This window comes from Arvicola amphibius, chromosome 9, assembly GCF_903992535.2.
Source record: "Arvicola amphibius chromosome 9, mArvAmp1.2, whole genome shotgun sequence".
NCBI classification, from domain to species: Eukaryota; Metazoa; Chordata; class Mammalia; order Rodentia; family Cricetidae; genus Arvicola; species Arvicola amphibius.
In genome coordinates, this window is record NC_052055.2 from 8,793,553 (window position 1) to 8,819,465 (window position 25,913).

The window sequence follows — 25,913 nt, forward strand, 5'->3', positions numbered from 1 at the left end:
ATTGAAACATTAAGTCCATCCTGAGTGACACACCTCTTCCAAAAAGGCCACACCTACTAATCCTTTCCAAACAGTTCCACCAACTAGGAACCAAGCCTTTAAATGAGTCACTCTTATCCCATCCATAACAGATAATTACTTATGAATTCTCTCTCTGTGTCTTTATATATTGTCTGCTTCTAAGTTTCTTTGTATCTTATTTTCTCCTCAAATGAGGCTTGTTTTTCTCTTCTTCAATATATAAGATCCCATTTTATTTTCTTCCCAATCTATATGATTCTTTCTAAACCTGTTTTCTTACCTATTAATACCATGGCTTATTATGCCAATAATGTATCTGAAACAACTATTAAATATCTTTTTCTTTTAGCACAACCTGAAGACCTTGCTCTGGTTTAATGTTGAACATTCTGCTATTAAACACCTTCCAGGTTTGATATTATTAAATTTTTCTCATCACTAATCTCAACCTAAAGATTAAATGGCACCCAAGACCTGCTTAATAATGATTAATCTTCATTGTGAACCTATTTTTTAGAATCACCTAGGAGATTATTGAGGCATGTCCTGGGTATGTCTGGAGAAGTTTAACTGAGAAGAAAGATCCACTTTGAATATGGCAACACAATCCTGTGGGATGGGGATCTGGAATGAATGAAAATGGGAAAAGGAGAAAGCTCTTTTTTCTGCTTCCTGGTCCACAGTGACTTGACCTATTCTGCCTCACCTGAGGGAGGTAATTTGTCCCACAGCTAATGTTCCCATACCCTATCCTCCATCAGTGTCTGGTATATGATGCTAGCACTCACTGCTCTGCCATTCTGCTTGCCTTCCCCACATTTAACTGTAGCGTAACTGCTTCAGACTGCTAACAAAGACAGGAACATCTACTGTGCTTGAGTATTTTCTATTTATGTTCTACTTTTCATGGCAATCTGCTTACCTGAAATGATACACTTTTTTGCTTTCTTTTATTTATGTTTTAGTATAAACTGGGGTATTTTTATTTATTTTTGGTGTTTTGGAGACAAGGTATCTCTCTGTAGGCTTGACTGTCCTAGAATTCACTCTGTAGACCAGTCTGGCCTTGAATTCACAGAGATCCACCTGTCTCTGCTGCTTGAGTGCTGATACTAAAGGCATGCACCACCACCGCCCAACTTCAACTTGTATTAAAGTGGGATACGATATGATTCTTGAAGTTAATTCCATAGGTATCCTATTGCTCCTGATGGCATGTTTGTTTACAGATTTGATGTTTGTGATAGATTTGATTGATCTCTATGCCACTCTGATATTATTTATCTTTTAATAATTAGTATCAAAAAAGCTATGTTAAATTCCAGATAAATCTCTCTTTCTTTCACTTTCTCTGTCTATCTCTGTCTCTGTCTCTCTCCCTCTCCCCCTCTCTCTCTCTCACACACACACACACACACACACACCACACCACACGACACACAGTTTAAGCCTCAGAAAAATAGCAACTGAATGAGCCAAATAATTTCCATGGCTCTCACAAGAAGTATTGCTGCATTGATGTTAGGACATATATTCTGGTTATTTTAATTATGGACCAATCAAATGATCTTGAGACTCTAAGCCTTGCAAAATTTTTCACTGGCATTTTTTTTAACCATATATACCATATATACAACTCTACTGGGCTGTGTGATTATAACTTTGAGTAAGTTTGCTAAACAAAATGATATCTATTCACACTCATTAAACCCAATAAACTGAAATGTTGATGTTGCTTTTTCAGTTTCTTCACTCTCTAGGATTGCTTCAGTCTTGCTTTACTTTAAAAATGTGTTTGCAAAGCAAAATAAGAGCAATCTACATTTTCTTAAGCCCTCTTGTTGTTTTGCTTATGTTCTTTGAAGTTTACTCCAAAAGGAAGACATGGGCACTAGAAATACCAAGCTGAAAATGGGAGGCTCGTTCCTGGCTGCCACAGTCACTCTGCCCAGACTCCTGACTAAACTACTAACCACTCACTTTATTTTCTCTTAGTCTCATAATGCAACTTCTTATGGTTGTGGTGAGGAACTAATATTTCTAAAGAGCCTGGAATGCCTTTTGTGGCTCTTTATTGCCCATGGATGCAGCCCAGTTTGGTTTTTTTTTTTCTTTGACTGGCTCAGTATGATTTCTCAGTGATCTGCATGTCAAATCTATGGCAGAATTGTGGTTCTGTAAATGCAGTATCACACTGAGCATTTGTCTTTTGGATTTGGTTCATGCGCTATTTAAAGAGCAAAGTGCAATTTGTTGATGACATGGTGTGTGTGGAAACGAAATTTTAAAACACATTCAAAGTTTCTTTTTATATCAAAGGTGTTTTGACTTGAGACTTTGAATGTTGAGAAAGACACATGAATCTCTCTTCTTGATGCTAGGAAGGGCTAGAGTAACCTCTGTTGGCTAGACATACTTTTAAATTTCTGCATTCATACATAGAGAAATACAACTTTAAGAGAATCATCAGTAGAAATTGTGAAAAATTTTTAATAACATTTACTCAAAGCAATATATTTATTTTCCTTTAATGTAAGAATCTAAAACTTCTGTTCTTTGTATTTCTAAGAAGTCACGTTCAATCAAAGAAAGCTCATACTGTGCACTTGGACCCCCCACTCAATTCTACTTTCTTTCATTTCTTTTTTTAAAACCTACATTCTTATTTTGCTCTCAGTCTTTGTGTTTAGCCTGTTTTCTGCAGCTATAACACAATATGATGCTCATTTAAAGTCCAAATTCCTATGCCAGGAAAGGAAAAGGGTATCAAGAGGCTAGGAAGCTGAAGGAATTTTGAGCAGTATTATGGAGATATGACACACTGTATTCATTTAGGGCGCAGACAGCCACCAGTAGGCACTTAGTGACATTTATGAGGCACATACTGGCAACCATGGGCACACATGAAGACTGGCATACAATCTGCAGGTACTGGGTTGGCACACAGGCCTGCAGGAGATGCACACAGGCAGAGAGCAACAATGCAGGCTCTGCCCTTGACATCTAACCTCAAGGTCATAGTTAAACAGGATAATACAAAAGTCTCATTTTTCAAAAAACTAGTTGTAAAACAGATTATGTCACCATTTACTTGAGGATTCCCTGATACCTGGTGTTAATTATTTTTCTCATGACATACAGCCTTCCCTACATTCTTCCTCCTTCTGATGTCTAGTGTTAGCTCATGTCTGTTCTCCATAGCTGGATACTTACAAATTTAAAAGAAAAAGTTTATGCAGCTCATAGTTTGGAGACTGAAACTCAAAGATTGAGTAGCCCCATCTGTTTGGGTTTTGGGAAGAACACCACAGCTGCTCACAAGACGGCAGAGAAGTAATATCATGGTAGCTTCATGACAAAAGAATGCCGCGAGATTACAGGAAGCCAAGTCGTTCAGGATCCAGTCTTGTTCTTTTGGAAACCACCTACTCTAGCAAGAACTAACTGAGGTTCCAAAAGAAGTACAATAAAGCCTCCCTAGCCTCTCACTAGGCTCCACCCCCTAACAGTTCACAATGGGGACACAATTTCTAGCACATGGACCTGTGGTGGACACACTGCAGCCATATCTAAACCAGCGAACCCTCTCAACTGACTGCAAACTGGGTTCTGGTCCTATCTGCTTGACTGAAATCTTCCTGAGGAAATGGCCTATAGTTTTTAAATTGATAACCAGAAACACCTGCCAATCTTGATTCTATCATGTAGCTACTGCTAACATTTCGCAGTAATTGCAATCATAAATTTTACATGGTAATTTTCATAAACCATCTACATTTTACTGTTCCTTTTACTGCTGTCTGGGTGGTTTTAGTAGGTTTTCCTCTCTGTCTGGCTTCTTTTCATTTATTTCCTACAAAATGTCATCATCAGCCTACTGTTTTCTAAGGGTGTGCTCTCTTGAGGTGACCCCAATTTTAACAATGGCCTGAGACTATTAATGATTATCAGCCCCCCCTTTTTGTTTGTTACTGAGGTGCTGCCTGTTATGTACTTGGGGGGTTTGACAGGACCCATGTGGGGTTTTTGAATACATTCTTTCTGAGCATTGCTGCTACCCTGCTAGGCACCTCCTTTTTCTTCATTTCTTTGTCATTTCTCATCACATGACTCTTTCCTTAGGGGGAGTGTTGACATGTCCAGCTATTAAAATTACATATCAACAAATGGCCAACATGACCTGAGTAAAGTCTACTGTGAATTCTAGAAAGTTTATCTTTCTGGTTCAGGGATTACTTGTTCCATCATTCTCTCTCTCTCTCTCTCTCTCTCTCTCTCTCTCTCTCTCTCTCTCTCTCTCTCTCTCTCTCTCTCAAACCTAGACTGAAAACGAAAAGTTCAATTGTGACTTTGCAATAATGAAGTAACTTTAAGGAGAAGAACCACTCAATAAGGGTGGGAGGCCAGAAAGACGAAAGCAGCTTGCTTCATCGCTGTAGCAGCTACATAATCCTTGATTATTTAGACATAAGCTCAGTTGAGGGAAAAAGAAAAAGATCTCAAAATAATAGTGGTGAAACAAGGGAGAAGTTTATTCCTTTTACACAAAAAATGTCCAAGAATAAGTAACCCCGACAATGGTCTATCTATCCATAGTTATTCTCATACTTTCATTGCTATGTATGACTTTGGAATAACAAGCTCAGCAAGCCATGTAATACAGCCATCATCACATCTACATTTAATTTAATGCCTAAGAAAGAAGGAATAGTAAAGACATGATGTTTCCCTTTTAAAAAGTGCAACAAGTTATATAGAGGACTTCTATTCGCGTCCCTCAGCCAGATTAGTCATGCGTCAGGATGAAGTGTTAAGATAGCCATGTGTTCAGCTAGAAAGAATGACTGCTGGAGTGAGGACTGTGACAGAAACAGGGAGAGCAGCTGGCTGTTTCTGTTCCAACCGGTTCCCCAGGACTTCTGGACACATGAAAAAGAATGCCGTCCTCCATGGCATCTCCTTAATTAGGATTCAGTTACAGGCAGCCAAATGAGATGCTAATTGATAATTAAGACTCAAGGAAGGGGTCCTGAAAGTAACAAAGGAAAACCATGATTTATGGAAAGAAAACGCTGAACAGTAAGGACTTGGGTTGATGCTCAAAAATTGGTGATTATTCCAGGAGGGAAACCTCATGTTCACCTGGGCTACAGGATTAGGAAAATGAAAGAGAAATGAATGCTATTGGGCTATGCTGTGTATCCATTTACCCTCATTCTCACCAGTACCATCCTTCAAGCACTGAGGGAAGAGTTGCTTTAGTTATCTGGAGAAGCTCTGTATATATCTGCATATATACATATACATATATATATATATATATATATATATATATATATATATACTCATATATTCCTATTAACATGAGCTAAAAAGTTCACAGAGTTGTTATTGATGAGAAAAGAAGGAAAAATTCAAACATCACACAAAAAGGCAAACACATAAACTATAGTACGTACAATTTCTGAGTAGTCAAAGCTGAGGCCTACAGCTATCTGTGGCAGTAAGAGAGAGACTGGTCAGTGGGAGAAAGTTCCTGAAGGGCTTTTATTATCTGATATTGTTCTTTTTGTGGAAAAACAAACCCAAGCAGAACAAAATGTACTGTGTTGGTTTGTACAACCAGATGATAAACTGTTTTTAACAAAAATATTTATATTAGTAACACAAGATTCAGCTTGCTATTAATCTCTGCGGAGAAGTGAAAAGGTATGAGAGTAGGCAGGAGCACCCATGTGATTAACTAAAAGGAAGATACATGTTTTCAGCTTGAATGATTTAGGTTTACACTTTAAACTCACATGTCAAACTCTTTGTGTCAAGCAACATATAATAAACCCATGTTTTGTATATTGGTCTGGAACAGTACCTCAGATCAACCGATAAAGAAGGTAGCTTCTTTGGGTTGCATAGGTTGATCATAGGTTATACCTGTGGGCCTGGCAGAATTGCTAATTTTATAACTACTGCTATTTTCAAACTGGCCCCAAAGAAACACTAAGTTACAGGTTTCCTTATTATTAACCATAGAGGATATGTGTAATGGTGTTTATATGATGTCTCAGCTCTTGCTGCAAGATCTATTTTAAAACGTGTTAAGTTTAGAGGAAAATATCATTTCTAACATATATTGTTTGAAAAAGAACATGACATATAAAACCAGATACTTTGGAAGCAAGGCGACTTTAGAGACGGACTTCTTAGGGATGGTGGTGTCATGTGTGAAGCAGGAATCAGAAGGTTGGAAGACAGGGTGAGGATACTTTGCATTGTGAACCTGTTCACTCTGTTAGACTTTTGCTGCCTATGCATGCTTTACTCTCTTGGAACATGGACTTAAAAGAGCACAATTATTCACAGGGCAGTCTGCTCCCTGCCATCTTTGCTAACTGTAACCACACTAGCTCTCTTTCTCAGATCCTTCCTTTGTGTAGAAGCTGCTGTAAACACTGTAACACATTAAATCCCAGAATGTAAACATGAATGAGACAGCTGTACTGTCCGTAGCTGTCGTAGCTGGCGGAGTGCAGGTTACTTATTCTTACAAACATATTCTTACTCTAGTTTATTTGCATTCTTCTGATGCCTTCTCATTCTGAAGTGTCACCTAAGCTAGCTGCCTTTCTGTAAGCAGGCATAGCAGAAAGTGTTCTAAATTAAAAGTGTTGCATGTTCCTCTTTGCTCAATTGCCTTCCACCTATGTAAACCTGCCCCTCCGAGAGCCTGGGCTGCCTATTATTAAAAGGAATCTGTGCCTCAGGATAATGTGAGAGACGGGGAAACCAGAATGTGTCACGACAAGTATGAGTTGTTATGACCCAGTGTAACATTTTAATCAGTAAGGCTATAAATCCATAGAGATGCTGTAACTGAAAACAATTTGGGGACCGTGTCTGCTGGTAGCACAGTTGACATTCCCTCCCTCCTTGTTGCTTTACAGAATCAACCGTTTCATGCATAGCAACAGCTTTGAGATAGACCAACGAGAACACAATGAGCACACTTTCAGCAGGAAATGTTAAATTATCCATATCTGTTGTCATGGGCTGAGTCTCCACTAATGCATGGGTTGGTGTTCTCAGCTGGAAAGGAGGAAAGTGATGTTATGATGTTTCCAGTGCATGAATAAGTCGAACACTGGGTGATAAAGTGGAACATAATTTATGCTTTTTTCTTCCTCTTAAAAGAGTATCCTGGCAATACTGCCACAGAATTCGCTTAGCTTCTCTCTTCTTTTGGGTAATCTGCTTCTTTGAAAAATGCTGGCATAGAACAACAAAAATCCTTACCAGAAATTAAATAGAAAATGGGAAAACAGTTTTATTGATTAGAAAAAGTATCATTCATGAGAAATAAATGCAGAATTCTAGAAGGCTTATCAAAGCAAAACAATTGCCGTGTTTTATGTTGCTAGGATGCTTGTAGAAATGAGAGATAGGCAGAAAATACCCAGCTTCCTTGTTTTTATAGCCTTGTAAAGTTACCTGGCACACTTGTCTGTGCTTCGGCTTATTTTTGTTTTTCTTGGCTCTTATAATAGCTGGAACTAAAAGACATTCTTCTAGAGAGCTTTATCTATTTGGTGATTTAAAAAAAAATCAATCCATAATGTCAATAAGCTCAGAGCTCTCGGTTCATTTTTGCACAGAATTTTATTTTTCTCTGGGGAGTATTCTATGCCGCCCACCCGCCGAGCCTTTCACCTCCTTCCGGTGTCACTCTGAGAGCAGCTTCCCAAAAGGAGGGAGAATGAAATTGCGGGGGAACATGTGAACACAGCCCACGTGGAAGCCTTTATTTAGAGAGCTTTTATCTGCAGATTTAAAAATGCCAACCAAGGTATTCAGTACTCTTCTAGCACTAGCTGGGTAATAAAAGAAGGAGCCTAATGCTTGGTGCACCTACATCCCGGAGGATTTAGCATTTCTCTTATGTTGCCACTGCTGATGGAATCACTTTTCTGGAATCATATATCTAGGGGTCACAATATTAATTGCAAGACCTTTCTGGACAGCGAATTCAGAGTGGGGATCTTGGAGTCAACCTGATCTCATGTCAAATTCTTTGAGAGATTTCTTTTTAATTTTTTTATTGTTTTTATTGAGCTATATATTTTCTCTACTCCTCTCCCTTCCATTTCCCTCCCCTCCTACCATCTCCCATGGTCCCCATGCTTCCAATTTACTCAGGAGATCTTGACTTTTTCTACTTCCCATGTAGGTTAGATCCATGTATGTCTCTCTTTGGGTCCTATTTGTTGTCTAGGTTCTCTGAGATTGTGAATTGTAGCTTTCTTCCTTCCTTCCTCTTTTTTGCTTTATGTCTAAAAGCCACTTATGAATGAGTGTGTATGATATTTGTCTTTCTGGGTCTGGGTTACCTTATTCAATATGATGTTTTCTAGATCCACCCACTTGCCCACAAATTTCAAGATGTCATTATTTTTTTCTGCTGTGTAGTACTCCTTAATTGTATAAATGTACCACATTTTCCTTATCCATTCTTTGCTGGGTTGGACCTGCTTCTTTGGAGGCTACTGATTCACACCCAGTCCCACAGAGATCTTTGGATCTGACCTGCTCCCTCAGTGATGGCTGCGGATATTGCTGCCTCAGGCCTGCTCCTGCTAAAGTTGCTGGCTTAAGCCTGCTCCAGCAGAGGTCACTAGCTCAGGCCTGTTCCTACAGATGTCCCTGGCTTGTGCCTGCTAGCTCAGAGGTCCCTGACTTTCACCTGGTCCACAGAGGTCTCTGTCTTGGGCCTGTTCCCATGGTCGTTGCTCATTTGTACCTGCTGTGGCAGAGGTTGCTGGCTCAGGCCTGTTCCCACAGATGTCCCTGGCTTGGGCCCAGTCCTGCACAGGTCTCTGGCTTGGGCCTGCTCCCTCAGCAGTTGCTCTCCTTGAGTGATTCCTAGCCATATAGTTTAATTGCCTTGCAGTGGGGGTGGCAGGGTTAGAATTTTACTGTATTTCAAATAAACAGAATAATACAAGGGAAATTTCAAATTTCTAACAGTATCATTCACATCTTGGGAGGGGGCAAAATGATCAAAAGGTATGCTTAGTGTAATGGAAAGAGGTTCTATCTGATGTCACAAAACATGCGTTTGACATTTTAAAGCAAGTGCTCCTTCAGGTTGGCCTCTTCATTACCTGTCACAACTCAAGGGGCTAACCACCTAACGTTACACATGCTCCTGAGCTGACCAAGCAATGGTGAACCTTAGGGTTCAGTAAAATGTTTCCAGAAAGGGACAGTGATGAAATATTTAGGCTTTAGATTTACCATAACCCCGGTTGCAATCATGCAATTCTTTGAAGGACAGAGGTAACCCTAGATAATGCGCTGACAAGTGTTATTTTCCCATAAGACTCTATTTATGAATCACTAACATCAGTATTTCATACTTGTGCTTAATTACTGTACATTAAGCTGCCTAGAAAGTTTTGCATGAGGATGTAGTAACTGATGTGCAAGGTTGTGTTATCTGATGTCAGTTTTGTTTCTAATGACATCTCTCTTTGCGACCCACTCTCTCTTGCTACCTGTGCAACATTCAAATGCTACCCCAAGGAAACTAATTGCCATGGGAGGATCATTTGACTGAAAAGGATTCATGTTCACTTCCCATCCAAACAGAAATGATTATATTACTAGCTAATGCATATTTGAAATTAGATGAACTATTAAATTATCTCAAAATGAAATATCCTGTTCTTCTCTCCTGACATACACTTTCCAACACAGAGTTCTGAAATTGCCTGTGTTTTTTTCTGCTTAGGGGTTGGTTTCATTGTGTATTTGAAATTAGTCACAGACATTATTTGGACTATCTGGCAATAATGTTTCTTTGTTTATGTCTGCGACATTGTGATTTATAGTAAGAAATTTATACTTTCTTTTTTATCTAGTAATAAGTATGAGTGGGGCTCCTACACACATGGGATCTCTGAAGCGGAGTCATTCTGTATACTAAAGGTGACTGGTAGTAGATAGCTTTCCTATTTTGCCTCGAGAACGAGGCTCTATGCCAGGAGACTCAACTCTGTGGTTGGAAGGTGAGAACTTGTATCCATTTATTCTATTCCTTCTCTGTTCCAGCTTTAGGCCAGAGAGAGTGGATAATTGTCAATAATTTAATTTAATCAGAAATTTTATTAGCAAGGTTCCCAAGAAAATCCAAGAAGACAGGGCTTTGAGAATGGGGGTGACAATTTGACGTTTGGGAGCACAGTGTGCCTTGGCAAGAGTTAGGAGGCCTACTTTACAGAAGCTAAGCATCATACCATCTTGTCTGAAAGTTGGAGACTCAGTACCTGAGCTGCATATAGTCCAAGTTCAAAGGCTTAAAAGGCACACAAGGTAGACATCGCATATGTCAGTGGGGGAGAAGATGGTAGAAAGACGAACTCTAAAGCCACATCCAGAGAAGGTAAGTTCTCTCATATCTACTTGTCTGCTGAGGCCTCCAAAGATTGATCTCATTCATCTACACTGGACAGGGCAGTCTGCTGCACCCAGTACTCTGTTTTAAATCTTACGTGAAACACTCTTACAGATACACCAAAAATTAAAGTTTTTAGATGAAAATCTTAGTTCTCTGTAAGCTTGTCAAGTTGGTCTGTTTGGATGATCAGAGAAAAATCCCTACCCTTGTCTCTTCAGATACTTTAGCTAAATTCTTTCATGTTACTTTGGATACTTTTTCTGTTTTAAGTTTTAAATTTTTAAAATCTGTTTTGTTTTATGTTCAAGAAATTCTGCTGACCTGCCTTAAGCACGATTATCTTTTCCTTTCCCCAACTCACCTTCTGCTAACATCAGAGAATAAACTCATTATCTGATATCTTTGGTATCAGATAATATCTAGAGCTCTGGGACTGCACGCCACTCTTTTCTACGGCTGTATGTCTGTGAGACTTTCTCATCTTTCCACGTGTCTCTCCCTTGCTTCCACTAGTCCTGTTTTCATTTTGTCAAGTTCTCTCAATCACGTTGTGGTTCTACCCTCTGTTTCGCTTTTAGATCTTCTTCCTTTCAGTATTTTCCTTGCTGATCTAGGGTCATGTTTTCTTGTGTATATGCAAACAATGTAATTTTGCAGGATGTGAGTCATCATTGACATGTGATAGAGGATGAAGACTGTAATAATTACTTCTACAGAGCACATATAGTGCTGACATTAGGATTTGGTGGAGAGAGGTGAGTGTCATAACCTCATGCTTATCAGATATTTGGAGAAGGTTGGACCTTCCACTTCAGCAGAGCTTGAGATATGAAAACTATTTATGCTTTCATGAAAAGGATTTCCCCTATTTCACTTTTTCTTCTCTTAGAATAATGCCAATTACATGGGTTTGGAGAACCACAATTAGGAAGTTTTCCCATAATTTTGAGTGCTTTATTAGTTAATTATATACTTTTCTCTTATAATTTTAGATTGATAAATTTGATAGATGTTTCTTAGAGTTGACTAGCCCCCCCCCCCACTTCAGTATTGTGCGATTAAGGCCACTCAAGACATTTACATACCGAATTTTGGACTTTACAGCTTGTAATTTTCACTTGGTTCTTCTTCATGCCTTCAAGTATGTTGTTGAAATATCTCATCGGTTTTCTCATTACAGGTTCCCATCTGATTTCTCATTTTTATTGAAGTCTGTATTTTAAATAAACAGATCTATATTAATTTAAAGTGGCCAGCTGCCAATTCCAATGAACACATGTCTGAATCTGTGACTGCCCCTTCACTGCCTCTTCTCATGTATTAGTCATATGTCTAATTAGTTTAGATTAGGTGCCAGGTATTGTAAGTGCTATCTGGAAGCAGGAATGGATTATGTTGTCTAACTTTGTTTCCTTTGATATCTAAATATACCAGATCATCTTGGTGCTGTTAAGATTAATCTATGCTTTGCCAAGGTATAAAAACACTTCACTTTTCTCCTTGGTCCAACGGCCCAATTACTACTCTGTGTTTTGGCTCCTAACCAAATTAGTCCTGGCTTTCCCAGGTGTCAACTATGTCAGCTATTTAGTGCAGCCTGCCTACTTGGGATCGAATCCTCTCTACATCTACCCATATGATATCACCAGTTATCTCTCACATCCTCAGTAACTTCCCTGATGTTCTCCCCATGTTTTGTTCTATGTAAACTTATCTTAGCTCTCAGGTATGGAAATATTACAGACATCTCTCTTAGAACTCTTAGCATCTGACTCCACACTTTCCTTCTCTCTCTCTCTGCTAACCAGACTCAAATTCAGCTACTACAACAGCACTGACCTTCATTCAACCAATGCTTTTTCAAGTCAGTGAAATTATTTTTCTATTTGCAATTCATCTCCTTATGCCGACATCATGAAGGTATGCTCAGGTGCACTGGGAGGGGGGCAAATGTGAATCTACCTTCCTGGTCTTGCTTTCTGTTTGTAGAATACTCAGATTGCCCTCAGTTACTGGGAGGTTTATTCCATTCTCATGACAAAAATCTCTTTTTATTCTTGTGGGAATCCCTTTGAAACTTTTAATGATCATCCTTTTTGCAAACAAAAGGATTTATTAAATGAAAACAACTAAAAACCAAGAGTTAATATGCAAATAGACTGTTGGTGCAAGAAAGAATGCAAAACTGGAATATTGGGATAGATATAAAATTCTTAGAGTTGATCATGGGACCAGCAGTTATATAAAGATTGCATATGCCAGGCAGGTATGCTTTCCTCCAGGGAGATCACAGATAGAAAGCTTTGATAACCAAGGCTCAATTTATTGCCTCTAATACTTTACCAGACCTCTATACTCTTGTTTCATCTTCTGTAAACATTAAATAATACTCAAAAAAAACCATGAAACCCACTTTAGGAATAAAATAAAGTTATCAGTATAAAGCGGTTTAGAAAAGCACAGAAGAAATAATGTACATCTGAAAATGAGATTATAATTCAAACACACGTTTTTAAAGGTCTTTTCACACTGATTGAGAACTATCCATTTCTTTCCTCTAGGCAGGACAAAGTTGTTTACAGAAGAAAATTCTTGGGTAGGGAGTTGATAGAATAGCATCATTTCCACATCAATCTTTTTCCCAAAGGCACGATAACATCATGATAACCAAGGAGAAACACCTCATTACATGTGTTGATACTGAACTGTTCTTTATGAACTGGCATCATCATCAATTTTCTACATCAATGGCTAAACATTCCTAGAGTATCAACTCTTCTCTCTTTCTTTTAAAGATTTCTGTTACACTAAAAATAACTTTCTATTAAAATGAGCCTTTTTTAAAGGCTCTGTTATATTAAAGAGCTTTTATTGAATATCATCATCATTCTCCATTCTCGTGGTATTGCAATGCAACAACTGTATTCTATGTGGATTAAATTTTCTAAAGAAAAGTGAAGCTTGGGCATGGGAGCGTTATGTGCTCTAGGTTTCAGTTCTGCTCTTTACTTGCTGTTTAAGCATGAACAGGTTTATTCCTAAGCTTATGGTTTTCATCTTTAAATTAGAAGTGAAATGTTTATCATCCTCATAGAACATGGGTAATGATGGAAAGAGCTCTCTTGAAACCCCCCTCTGTATAGAGTGCAGCTAATGTCGGTACTGCCTTCAGCATTTAGTCATTGTCTTATTAGTCATTTGGGTTACTTAAATAATTGGCCATTTTCTTTTGCCTCTGAAGCTGCAACTTTAAACTCTTGTTTACAGATGCTCATGCACACACATACAAACCTCTCCATATTCTCCTTCCTATCTTTTAACATAATAGAATATAAGATAAAATAAAGCAACAACAACAACATAGTGGAATTAGACAAAACAAACAGAAGGAAAAGAGCCCAAGAGAAGGCATAAGAATCAGAAACCTACTGGTTCACCTACTCAGAAATCTAATGAAAACACTCAACTGGAAGCCGTGGCATATATTCAGATAAACTGGTACAGACATATGCAAACCTTGCATACTCTGTGCATGCTCCCTCAGTCTGTATGAATTTATGTATGTTTTACTATGTTGACACAGAGGGCCTTGTTTTCTCAGTGTCCTCTAGCTTGGCTTCTGCATTGTTTCTAACTACTATTCTTCATTGTTCCCTGAGCCCAGAGAAGAGAGATTTGATGGAGAGATCCCATTTAATGATGTTTCATTCTTTATATATCATCTCTCTGCATTTGCTCCCATTTGCTGCAGGAGAAAGCTTCTCTTATGATGGTTAAGAGAGACACTGATATGAGCATAGCAGAATATTATTAGGAGTTATTTTATTGCTACATTTTCTAAAACAATTGTATTTGGCTTTACCTTAGGTCTCTTGGATACCTAGTCTGTGGTTCTTGGCCACCACCCAAGTAGGGTGGGTAGGGGTTTCAGCTCATGGAATGGGTCTTAAGTCAAGTAAGATGTTTGCTGGTTACTTCTGCAAGCTTTGTGCTACCATTGCACTAGTATATTTTGTGGGCAGAACAAGGTTATAGAAAAAGGGGTTGTGGATGGCTTGGTGTTTACATTTCTCTGTTGGTAACCTTCAGAGTAACTTCCTGTACCAAAGATGCCAGAATGTAGAGGTGAGGCTGTTTGTAGTCATCAGCTTAACTTCTTGATGTTCAGTGACCTATGTGAGTATTGTCCTCAGAAATGGGACCTTAATGTCAGTTTGCAGAGAATGTCCTATATTTTTAGCAATGACCACAAATGTTCAGGGATTTCCACTGTACCTTTTAGGCCAACATTTGATTAGATGCAAGCCAATTCCAGTACTAGAAACTTCATTTAGATGTCCAGTTTTGTATCCAGGTAGTTTTCTAAAAGTGTCTATCAGCTGTAGGAGTTTCCCAGGGGAATTTTAAGATGCATTTATATATACTATTATGTCACATGCAAATAAAGATATTTGACTTCCTTTCCAATTTGTACCCTCTTGAAACTTAAGTTGTCTTATTGTTATAGCTAAGACTTCAAGAACTATATTAAAAAGGCATGTAGAGAGTGGACAACTTTGTCTTTTTTTCTGATTTAGTAGAATTATGTTTTTTTCCATTTAGGATGATGTTGGCTATGGACTTCCTGAAAGCAGCCTATATTATATTGAGGTATGTTTCTTGTATCCATAATCTATCCAGGACTTTTATCATGATGGGGTATTGGTTTTGAATCAAAGACCTTTTCTGCATTTAATGAGATAATCATGTGTTTTTGTTTGTTTATATAATGGATTACATTAAATCAATTATATATATAAAACGATCTCTACATCTCTGGGATGAAGCCTACTTGATCTTGGTGGATCTTTTTTATGTGTTCTTGGATTTGTTTGTAAATATTTTATTGACAATTTTGGCCTTTTATTCTTCAAAAAATAGATGGTTTGTAATTATCTATTCTTCTTGGGTTATTATGTGGTTTGGGTCTCAGGTTAACTGAAGCATTACAAAATGGATTGGGCAATGCTCTTTCTGTTCTATTTTGTGGAATAATTTAAGAAGTATTGGCATTAACTCTTCTTTGAAAATATGGTAGAGTGCTGTACTAAAACCATCTTTCCTGGACTCTAATTGGTGGGTAGGATTTAAAGGACTGCTTTTATTTTACCTGGGGATATTGGTCTGTTTGAATTGCTTATCAGATCTTGATTTAACTTTGGTAACTGATATTCATAGAGAAAATTATCCGTTTATTTTAGATTTTCAAAAGTGATGGAATACATATTTTTTAAGTATGTCCTTATTATTTTCCTACGAGTTGTTATAGCCCCATTTTTCATTTACAATTCTGTTAATGTGGATACTTTCCCTCCATCTTTTAGTTAATATGTTCAAAGATTTGTCAACCTCCATGACTTTCTCAAAGAACCAAGTCATTGTTTTATTGATTCTTTGTATTAGTTTTTGTTTGTTTCTGTTTTTTATTTTTAGCCCTTAATTTGATTATTTCTTGTCATCTATTTCTTTTGGGTATGAGTTCTCCTTTTAATTCTAGTGTTTTTAGGGTTAAGTTACTATTGTGAGATATGATACATTTTATGTAAACACTTAGTTTTATAAATTGTTATCTTCATAATAATGTCCCACAATTTTGGATATGTTGTATATTCATTTTTGTTCAATTCCAGAGCATTTTAAATTTCTTTCTTGATATCTCTCTCAACATTTTTTTCATTCAGTAGAGAGTTTTCAGTTTGTATGAGATTTTAAACTTTCTGTTGTTCCTTTGCTATTGATATCCACCTTTAATCCATAGTGTTCAGATAGGATGCAAGGAATTATCTCAGTTCTCTTGTGTCTTGCTTCTTGTCTGAGTATGTAATCAGTTATGGAGAAGGTTCCTTGAGGTGCTAAGAAGGAATAATTTTTTGTGTTTGGGTAGCCATCTGTTACGTCTGTTTGGTTTATAGCATCATTGTCCCCAGCATTTCTATGTTTATTTTGTCTGGATGACCTGTTTGTTGCTGGGAGTAGAATAGTACAAGCTCCTCCTGTCAATGGATGTGCATCAGTATGTGATTTAAGCTATAGTAGGGTTTCTTTTACAAACTTTGGTGCCCTTCTGTTTGGTGCATTGATATTAAAAATTGCAATGTCCTCTTGGTAAATTTTTCCTTTGATGAGTAGTGTCTTTCCCTATCTCTTCTGATTAGTTTTGATTTGATGTCTGTTTTGCCAGGTATTAAACTGGCTTCTTAGGTATGTTTATTTATATCTTTTGTCCATGTTTTTTTTTTCCTTGAGTTGATGTCTATCCTTGATGTTAAGGAATGTGTCTCAGATACATCAAAAGATTGCTCCTATTTCTGCAGCATTTTTTTAGTCTGTGTCTTTTTATTGGGAAATTGAGACCATTGGTGTTAAGAGATATCAATGGGTAGTGTTTGCTGATTCCTGCTATTTTGTTGTTGTGATGGTACTGGTGGTTTTGTTTTTTTTTTTTGGTGTGTGTGTGTGTGTGTGTGTGTGTGTGTGTGTGTACTCTTTGGATTCACTGGTCTTTGTCTTCTTGGGTGTGGTTAAGACATTTTTGTTTTGATTTTTCTTTGAGTGCTTTCTGTAGGACTGGACTTAGTCATAAATACTTTGTAAATTTGGTTTTATAGTGGAATGTTATATTTTCCCCATCTATTATGATCTAAAATTTTCCTGTGTTTAGTAGCTTTAGCAAAATCTTTGAAAAAGATGAATAATCATATTTGCTATATTTTAGAATGTAATATAAAATAATGCATAAAATAAGAAAATAAATATAGAAATGCCACTTAAAACTATGTGATATTAGTTTATAATTTGATCCTAAGGGGCACATTTTACAATGCAACACAGTTAATTATGGGCAGCATTGACTTTTACTTCTTTCTTTTAAAAGGCCCAATCCTAATAAAAATAGTTGAATTAACTAATTTAAGTCAATTCTGATTTTTTTTTTTGTTTTTTCGAGACAGGGTTTCCCTGTAGTTTCTAGAGCCTGTCCTGGAACTAGCTCTTGTAGACCAGGCTGGCCTCGAACTCAGAGATCCGCCTGCCTCTGCCTCCCCAGTGCTGGGATTAAAGGCATGCGCTACCACCACCAGGCAGTCAATTCTGATTTTACATTCTATATTTCACACTTTGCTTTTTTGAGCTATTAAGTAAAATATATGATTGCAACTTTCATTAATGATTCACGTGCTTATTAAATAAATGAGAAATTAATTTTAAATGAAAAATCCATATAAAAATAGGCACTAGAGATGGAAGTTATTGTTAATATAAATATACAATTATTACCACATTAAAATGAACTTAATATTTAAATAAGAATTGTAGTCTAGGTTAAAAAAATCGAAGAAAAATGCATACTGACAAGAATTAAAGATTATAAGAAAGGCCTAATTTTGTGTGTTTGCCATTCATTTAATGATTCAAAGAATCCTGTAATATCTTATAATTATTTGAAATCAGCACAGGGGTAATACCATCCAGTGAAAAGCAAAGTACAGTTGAGAATTAGTTTGTTTATATTTAATTTATTTCTAAGTTTCACAGATACTTAATTCTATTATTAAACTTCCACACAACTTTAATTTTATCTACTTCTGTCTATCTAATGGGAGGCAGCACCCCAGAACTCGGAGCTATAAACCCACCAGTTGATGCAGACATGATATTTTATCATTCCTACAATTCGGATGAATTGGGAGATGATAGCAAAACATCTGACTTTAGAATTCTGGAACAAACTGCTAATCTCATATCTGTCTGCATTAGCAAGGCACATAGAAACCCTGCTTCTCTCTTACCTTTTCTAATTTAGAATAAGTAAAAAGTCCCAAAGCTATGAACCACCATCTTGTTGCTATATTGACGATGACTGAGTCTATAGACATATAGTGGGGAATGCTATGGAAGTCCGAGAAGGAAGTCAGATTAAAGAAAGTTTCCTGACGTGGGGATATCACATGGCCTAGCGTTATGGTGACAACATTGCTTTTTATTCCTAATAGATGTCTTTGTGAACCACAGAGCTCAGTAATCCTATTAATCATTCTATCATTCCTTAGAAGACAGAAGGCCATGTCCGAAGGAACAAAACCACAGGACAGGATTAATTCTGTTCTTTCATTTCCAATTTTGAGATTTATAAAGAAGTTCAGCTTTTAAAGAGACAGCATTTCTTTCTGTTTGCAAAAGGAGACTATAATGCCTGGCAAGGACTATGTAGGTAGAGTGAGCAAAATGTTCCTTGATGTGAGTTATTTAATAACAAATATGTAACCCTGTAGTGAAATCTCTGTAAAGTCCTTTGAAAATGCTATACTTTGTCAGGCTCTACAAATTATATTTATTTCAGCATAAACAGCTCTTAATAAGGAAATAAATGATGCTCAATTCAACTACTGTAGTATTCTGAGCATTAATCCTTCACCACCCTTCTTAGAAAAGTCTTACGCTGCACGGAGGATGAAGTACTTACTTTTATTGGAGAAGAGACCTTAACAAAGTTGATTTAAGTGCTTTCTCCTGTGAACTGCTTCTCCTTTTAAAAAGCCAATAAATTACCGTTAATGCCTCTAAGAAGTAGCCATATATGTACTTTTAAAATTTATAGTTGTGACAGAGAAATGAGGCTAATGGTACCAGAATAATGAATAATGCATCCACGGGCTAAGCTCCTAGGACTTCTTTGGCCAAGTCTCCCCTGTAGCCCCAGCCCAGTCCAGCATCGAACATTTCTCAGTAGTAAAAGGGCTGCAGCAGACGCTCATGTATATACTATGACTCAGTTACCACTCGATCGTTTATGAACAAAATGCTGTGTGTTTTTCTTTTCTACTGAATTTTGTGCTTCTTTTTCAACTCAAATAATTAAAAAAAAAGAGTTTCTCCCCTTTGTCTCACTGAATATTTACAAATAAAAATTTAAAACTAGAACATATTTTGGGGCATTTCTCAGTTCTTTCACAGAGAGCAGTAGCGAGGCCTTATTGTATAATGGATTTTCATTATAAGGCATGTATAAATTTAACATACTTCCAGTTCTGAGGATAACGGACAAATTACTCTAAAAAAATTTCTGTATAAAAATAACACAGCAGAAATACTTCTAAAAAATTGAAGAAATAAAACTAAAAATGTCAAGAGCCAGCAAGCAAGCCTTGCTAATGGCAAACAGTAACCAAACAAACGGAGTCAAAAAGCAATATAATTTCACTGATACTGGGTGAGCAAATGTCACGGCTTGACAGTGCTGGATGTCATGAAGGGTGAGGAGCAATGGGAGCACTTGCGTGGTTTTGGGAGCACTCACGTGGTTTTGGTGTTGTAGGAAGCATGCTGCCTCCTGTGAAAAGATGGCCTGTGTTTGTTCCAGAAATTCTCAGCTCAACGATTAGTTCTCAGCTAATGTGGGTATAAGGTAAGGTTTTTTACAGTGGAAAGTCAGGACTCAATCAAACTCATATGGATAAATTATGAAAAAAAATAGGATTTGAAGAAAATACAGCTGCCTAATGATAATACCACCCAACGAAACCATTCATATAAGGCTTAAAAACACAGAAATAAATAAAATATATAATATTATTATAGTAAGTATATGGAATATTTGTAACATTTAAAATATACACATAAAACACATGTATTTAAAATAAGAATATTAAAAACAGTTATAGGGAAAATGAAACAAAATTTCAGAAAGCTTTTATACCAATGGTCATAGAGTTATGTGACATTAAAGAAAGGCAAAGGGTTACAGTTGTATCCCAGAATGCCTTATTCATTAGGATTTCTATAAAGAAGGATAGATGTAACTACCAGGAAATGTGAACAGTTTTACATGCTATTGGTAAAAAAGCTTAATTGCAATATTTTAGGGGAGAGATTTGAAGGTATTGGTCAAAATTTAAAATGCACACATATCATTCAACAATTATTTACTTCTAGGATTTACTCTGTAAAGCCTATATGACGAGAAAATTTAAAATATTATAGAAAGAACCAAATTACAAGACTCAGGTAATGAAGAACGTACAACCATTGAATAAATGAGCTAGCTTTCCAAGGATTCCCATGTAGACTGAGTGGACATATCGGGGCACAAGGAAGAGCTATACAGATATAATTTCACCAGGGTAAGAAGCATACATGCTTAAGAACAAATTCGTGTGAGTGTCCGCAAAAAAAAAAAAAAAAAAAAAAAAAAAAAAAAAAAAAAAAAAAAAAAAAAAACCTTAGAAGTTATGCCCAACTTCTTTCTGTCCTTTCTGTCACTGTGAAGACAACCTGAGATAACCAAGCAGTGTTTAAAAGAACACAGTTTGTGTGTTGTTATTTTGGGGCAAAAGCTAACCATACGGGAGCTGGGCGGGACGAAAAGCAGCCCTGCCCGCAGCTCATCACTACACTGTTATGTGAAAATATTTACCCTGACTAATAGATTCAGAAGTTTCAGAGCACACATGGAAAACACATAGGGCGGAGGAGGTCTAGAAGCGGTCAGGAAGTAAAATGAGAGATGGACAAGATGAGACCTACCAGTAAATACATGCAAATGCTCAGAGTCTCTAGCTACTGGAGAAAAGCAAGTTAAAGCTAAATGGAGATTCCATCTCATTCTTACCAGAATGTCTGTCATGAAGTAACAGCTTATGATGCTGACAGTGTGGGAAAGGGACACCATTATGTACTACTTAAGACAACGCAAATAGTATAACCACTATGGAACACCTGAGGAGGTTCTGCAAAATAATAAAAAAGCATCTGTTTTCTGCAGGAAGAGGAATAACCTTTGCTACCACAAAACCAACCATCAAACAACAACAAAAACCAAAAACAAAATACTTGTCAAGTACCCCATTTCCCTGTTCAGAACTCCAGTTCCCTGTCCAGACCTGGTCGCCCAGTACTCACAAAAGGTATGACTGCCTTGATGTTTATTTCTTCAGTTCCACGAGTGACGCCTAATTTCTGTGTCCTCGGATTATCTTCTTAGTCTCCTATTTTCCTCGTCAGATTAAAAATGACTGTTTTTTTTTGTTGTTTTGTTTTGTTTTGTTTTGAGACAAGGTTTCTCTGTAGCTTTGATGCCTGTCCTGGAAGTAGCTCTTGTAGACAAGGCTGGCCTCGAACTCCCAGAGATCTGCCTGCCTTTGCCTCCTGAGTGCTGGGATTAAAGGTGTGCACCACCACTGCCCAGCTATAAAAACTTTCAAATGTCTGTTATCTGAGAAAATAGGCACTCCCTTAACATCCTATTGGCTTCTAGATCTCAATATTTCTTTTTAAAAATTGGAATAGCTTCTTTTCCATACCGTATATTCTGATTATGGTTCCCCTCCCCCAACTTCTACCAGATTCTTATCCAAATTCACACCTCTCTCTCTCTCTCTCTCTCTCTCTCTCTCTCTCTCTCTCTCTCTCTCTCTCTCATTATCTCGTTATTAAACTAATAGGTATTGGCAAAAAAAGATAAAATAAAACTCAACAAATTAGAATAAGAAAACACAACAAAGGGAATAAAAACTAGCCAAGGAAAACATACAAGAAACACATACAGATGAAGAGACATACCCATTCGCACACAGAAATCCCATAAAAATACAAGACAGGAAACCATAATATACATGCAGAAGATCTGTAAGCTTAAAAAACAAACAAACAAAAAAAACCAACAACTCTTAAAATTCCATTGATTTCTTTTTGTTGCTACTCTAGGCCTGGGGCCTGCCTGTAAGTATGGTTTGTCTATCAAGTGAGATTTCATTTGATAAAACTAACTTTTCCCTTGTGAGAGGTTATCAGTCAGAGAGAACTTCTTGGTTAGGGATAGGGGCTATGCCCAGTTCCCCTCCTAACAGTGGGAAGTCATTGGCCATAGACCTATAGCTGCCCTGTACATACTGCCATGGTCTCTGTAACTTCATGATTGTCTTCATCCTGTTGTACCTAGAAACCCTTGTTTCATTGGTGTTTTCTGTCCCCATTGACAATGAAAATCTTCCTGTCTCTTCTTTCCCAGAGTTCCCTGAACCCCATTGGGGAGGGATTTTATGGAGACATGTCCATTTAGGACTGAGTGACCCAAGGATTCTCACTCTCTGTACATTGTCCAAATGTGGGCCTCTGTACTTGTTGCCATCAGGAGGGAGGGTCTCTGATGGTGACTGGGCATGACAGGGATCTACAGGTGTAGCAGAATGTTGTGAGGTGCCATTGTCTTGCAGCATTTCTTAGTAGAACAATAGTATTCTGTTTTATCCTAAGTCTATAACCTATCTAATCTCAGGTTCTTCGCCTTCCAAGCTGTATCCGGCATAGTTTCCATCTCATGAAATGGGTCTTAAATCCAACTATGTAGCGATTGGCTATTCTCACAACTGTTGTGCCTCTATTGCATGAGCGTATCATGCAGGTAAGTCACCATTGTTGATGGAAGGGTTTGTAGCTGATTTGGTGTTTGTCTTTCTTATCTGGTGGTGTGTAGAGTACATTCCAGTACCATGCACACTAGTCAGTAGGGGTGAAGGCCTAGGTAGGTACTGGCTCAAATTCTCTGTATTCAGTATTGGATGTAGTGTTGTCTTTATCAATAGAGCCTTACCATTAGTGTGTGGGGCACCTTTGGCTAATAAAACAATCAGATGTAACCTATTCCTGACACTGGAGGCTTTATTTGGTAGCAATAGATATGTAGCTGGTGCTTTGTCTACCTCGTTATTTAGAGACTCTATTTAGATTTCTTGCATATATATGCATATATTTAAGATTCTGTTACTGTAATGGGTTTTCATATGGCCCTCAAATGGTCCTTCGTGTAAGCTGAACCTCCTTGCATCTCCTCCCTTCTCTCGCTTCTCTCCCCATCTCTGTTTTATCTGCCTTTTCCTGTAGCCCCACCATTCATCCATAACTGTACATTCTATTTCTCCTTCCTGAGATTTCCCCCTTCTTCCTAATCCCCTACTCTATATTTAACCTCTGTGGTTATAAAGTTTGTAATCTGGCTATGAAAGACTTAACAATGGGCTCGGATCTCAGGGCCATCTTCCAATCTTACTTTTAAAGCTAGGCCCTTGGGCTTGGCATGTCTTCACCATGGTTTAGTCACTGGCTTGCTTATCTATCTCTTTACTAGACTGAAGGCATTTTTAGTGGGGAGACCGTGGCTTATTCTTCATAATTACTATGTACAATGAATATATGACAATAAAGGGATTAGGTTTCTATTACCTTTCAAGAATACATCTCAAATGACTTTCTTCCACTAGACAACTCCTAAAGGTTCGTCCACTTCTAAGTAGCAACAATAGCTGTAATCAAACCCTTAACACATGAACCTCTGGCAGAACTGGGAGAGTGAGGTAAAATTAGATTTAATTTTCATTGCATATATTTTTTTACAGCCAAAATTGGATGTTATAAGTATATCAGATTCAATCAGTATATGTTTTGACTGATAAGAGTGATTTTACATGTTTTAATCATCTAATATGTATGAGAAAAATCACTTGTCAGAAAGAGTTCACTTTACCATTCAAATCATATTGACATCCAGACCCCATAATGGGCCTGACAGCCCTTTCATTGATCCAAGCGGAAACCCCTATGCAGCTTAAATGAAGTAGAGCAAGGGTCACTTACACCCTTGGGACTGGAGATCTGGGCTGAAAAGCCAAGTGTACCAGGGAAGCAAGGCCGGATCACCGGGCCTGCACTGTTGACGCTATCTTAGGGGATGAGTTGCCAGTCGCAGAGCCAGGCAATTATTAGCAAGGCCGTTCTGACTGTGGTTTTGACAGAATGCATCTGTTGGCAGGAGAGGGAGAGGCAGCAAATGCTTGTGGCTTCTGCTTGTTCTGACTGCAACATGAACTTGTCTTAACCTTGATCTGGCCGAGCGCCTGAAGATCTTAGGAAAGATGCAGTCATCCCTCTGCCCTTTCTCAACATCCTCCCTTGTCACTTGGCCCTCTGGCTGCAGCAATGTCATATGTGATCACTGCTGTCTGATAGGAGCCCCAGCCCAAAAAGATGTCATTACCTGCAGAGGGCGCAGTGATGTAATCTTACACCAGGATCTATAGTGGACTCTCCTGTGAGCACAACAACTCTAAAAGCTTTTACTGAGTCTACATGAAGCCAGGAGGCTGGGGGAAGGGCAAGGCGACTGTTTCCTCCAGGATAGGTTATTGGAGACTGACTGTTCCAGCTAAAGAGGCCTCCTGATTGCAGTATTCTCTTCTTTGCAGCTCTAATACAAAAGCCTATGGATACCCACAAAGGATATGAATGCCAAGGCAGCATTCATGTTCTCTCCCCCCCTTCTCACTGAATATTGAGGTTCTTTGAGAAGATATCCATCTGCCTACTAGCTTTTCTGAGCGCTTTTAAACTATTCTTTATCTCTTAGAGTGGCATTTGTCTATAGGTTAAATTTAATATTTTTTGATTTTGCTGAAATCTTCTATTTTATTCCTTTCTAAGATAAAATGTAGATGAATTCATTTATATCATTTAGGATTTTAGATCTCTGACAGTCTAGTCCTCCATCGATATAATAAGCATATACAGAGTAGCTGAGGAAATATTATACCCTGGGAATGAAAAGCAGACTGACACAATGATTAGGAATCTGGTTTGATGAATTAGAATCCTGGGATCTTGTTCAGGATTCGCCTCTATTTTTGACTTTATATTTTGTTTTCTTGTTTTCCATATCCAGGATGTTTCTGTCCTTGAGGTAGAATCTACTTTGTATAATTTTTAGAAAGTTTGAATGAGGTAACCATTTCACAGTGGGTCTACCCCAGAGTTTGTATCATAGCAGGATTCTAATATATATCTTATCAATAAGAATCCAAAAAAATTCATTTATCTGCTGCTCTGGAACAAGAGTCATAGGTATAGTTCTGTGTGTAGGGCAAACTTCAAAGTGTCATTTTATCAGATGAGGTAAACTTAACAGTGTCAGAGCTGAATGTCTAATTTTTGTCATGGGAAATCATTTGAACTTAACGTATTGCCTCATATCCAAGGACATTGCTCACTGATACGATGCTTTAAAATATGCTCCCCTATCCAGTTCCTTTATCTATAAACTTACACACAATTCTAAAACTTTTCTAATGAGAACTGAGGTTTCTTTCCTATGTAATAATTCTCAAAGAGGGATATTTCTAACACTAACCAAACTACTAAAAATGTCAGGCAATTCATTTACAAAGTATGGTTCAAGAATTTATCACAGCCGGGCGATGGTGGCGTAAGCCTTTAATCCCAGCACCCAGGAGGCAGAGGCAGGCGGATCTCTAAGTTCGAGACCGGCCTGGTCTACAAGAGCTAGTTCCGGGACAGGCTCCAAAGCCACAGAGAAACCCTGTCTCGAAAAACCAAAAACCAAAAAAAAAAAAAAAAAAAA